Source organism: Pyxicephalus adspersus, chromosome 5, assembly GCF_032062135.1.
Source record: "Pyxicephalus adspersus chromosome 5, UCB_Pads_2.0, whole genome shotgun sequence".
Lineage (NCBI taxonomy): Eukaryota > Metazoa > Chordata > Amphibia > Anura > Pyxicephalidae > Pyxicephalus > Pyxicephalus adspersus.
This window is the reverse complement of record NC_092862.1, coordinates 62389360-62392074: the sequence shown is the minus strand read 5'-3', so window position 1 is coordinate 62392074 and position 2715 is coordinate 62389360.

Genomic DNA, 2715 nt, shown 5'->3' with positions numbered 1-2715 from the left:
GAATGTGCAATAGTTTGCTCAGTGGCACTAAGAGGTTTATTGAAATTTATTTGAATTTTCTAAGGCCAAGATATCTTCCCAGTCAGAATCTTCTCTTTCCCAGCTCTACATATAGTGAATCTTAAAGTAAAACTTATCATATAGTGAATCTTAAAGTTAAACGTTGATCAGAGACTGCAGCAAGGATACAAGACCAGGTGTCTGTGGATCCCTGAGGCACCTCTTTTCAAAATCTGTTAGAAATAATAGGAAGGAAAGCTTTTTAACTAAGGAGAAAACATAGCGCCACAGCTGAATATATAGAATGATTTCTACCATAGAGACATCATGGGCATTTCTATCAACCATTAAAAAAAGAGTTGGAGACTCTAGCCCCAAAGCAAAAAAGGGGCATCTAGTAGAATTAGGCAGGGGTATGTAAGACGATCTAAGGCCACCTGAAAATTCCCAACCTGAATACTGCATAGGTGGGCTAAGGTGAGCTGGCTAAAGAGATGTATGCAGCTAAATCAGAGAAGAAAAAGCAAAAGGAGCACAATCAACTATATCCATCGCATTCACTCTTTGAAACAGGAAATATGGAGAGATTTTCACTTTTTAAAGAATGCTGCAGAAAAGTGGGGGAAATTTAGCTTGGTATAAATCGCCATTGGAAGAAGTCTAGTGACCACCCATAAATGAAAGCTTCTATGTCCTGGTAATAGGTTGTAATGATGCAGGGGTCTCTGGGAACAAGGTAACATCCATAACTGTGGACTTTTATGATTGACTTGCAAAAGCAACACTTTCACAAAGAGATCTAAGGTCGGAACTACACTAGGGAAAAAAAAAATTGGTGAAGTACTTTAAAGGAGGATGTCATCAGCAAACAAAGATAGAAAAACCATATTTAAACCAACAACTTCAAATCCTCTAATATCTGGAAGTTGTCTGATGTATTGGTTCAAAGGTTCCAATGCCAAGATGATGGCATACCCTTGGTGGGTACCCCTGCAAATAGAAAAACAGTCTGACTGAAAACCAGAATATTTGGCCACATTATGTGGTTAGGAGTATAAGAAAAGTATAAAACATGTTGTTGAGATAGTATCAAAAGTTTTTTCTGTATCTAGCAGCAAAAGAAGCATTTAATGAGATTGGCAGTGGGCACAAAGCTGTTTAATGCTATCTTGCCTCATGGCGAATAAATCTAACTTGGCCTCTCTGGAAAAAATATTTCAGATGGGATGTCAATTACTATGTAATGAGATGGGACAATAACTAGCCCAATATTGTGTATCTTTATAACGTTTAGGAACAATAATAATAAAGGCCTTCAGCATATCCTTCAGGAAAGCCCCTGCCTGAATAACCTATTTTAAAAGAGTGAATAATTAGAGAGACAAAAAAAAACAGAACGTCCTGTAAATTATGGCGGATAATCCATCAAGGTCTTGTCTTTTTCCTGGCTTAATGGATTAATTGCAAAGGCTACCATAAAGTGAGTAATATCAGATTCCAACAAAGTAAATAAGAGGCTTTGCAATTAGGAAAGGTCTAGGTTAACAAAGAAAGCACCTGCAGAAGCAACATCAACATAGAATAAATAACCCTAGGTGCTAGAAATTTTGCCTATATCTGATGCTAGCTATAAGAAGTGAAAGCCCCAGGTGTCGTAAGTGATTAAAGGCAAACAACAGGTATAACAGACAGTATAGAACAGTGTTTCTAAAATAGGGTTCTCTTTAAAAGCTCTTGGGTTAACACCTTTGGTGAAAATAACCTTCTCTTTTTGCATCCAGATAGAATTGTGGCGGCATCATCCATTCTGGATTCAAGTGCCTCTGCTCACTGCCCAAAGTTCCTAATCTTCTTGATGAGAACTAAGGGGAGCTGATGCTTGGTTTGGTGATCTCTCCTCCATCCACCCTATACAGCCTAACTGCATTTCCTGGAACATATTGGATTTGATTGTAGCTTTCAGGGAAGGAGGACTGGGAAGTGGCCGCTGCTTCCATCCGGTGGGTCGGACACCATCTTGGACAGGCCTTTGCTGTGTAAGCTATGATTGCCGCAGGACTTAGGTCTGGATTTACCAAGTGACTCATCCGCAAAGTGTGCAAGGGATCTTCATAGTGCTACAGAGACCAGTTTTAGCTGTGAGGCAGTTTATCCATGCAGGAAGCAAGTTTTCCCCCAGTCAGCATGAAGCTAGTTTAAAGAGTGGTCATTTTGGCCAACTCATTGCATGTATCCCTACACTTAGGCATTTTTTTCACATTGTCCCCATAATAGATAGTAGTCACTCAGATGGAAGGTGGTGTTCAGTGGGCAATGCCAGCCAATATGCGTGGGCAATGCCAGCCAATATACATATGTAATATGGTGGCACTGAAACACCTTACAATATTGATATCCTGAGAGACAATGGGCCTAATTTATCAAGCAAAATCGGTTGGCCGGTCGCGCATCCGTATTAGCGAGCTGAAATGCGAAGCGATCGCGCTAGTCATCAACTGGATGAGATTGCGGCCAAAGCCGGGCAGCATCGGCAGCTTTACACTGGCGAGCTGGCATCAAAAGACACTGTTCCCCTAAAAAATCATCCTTTCTAATGGCACACATATCACCCTTAGCCCTAAAAAAAATGTTTGCGCTGTTGAAATGTTTAAAACATTTATGTGCGCCAAGAAAAAAGCATATTTTAGAATCACTTATTTCTTTTCTGTTAGGCAA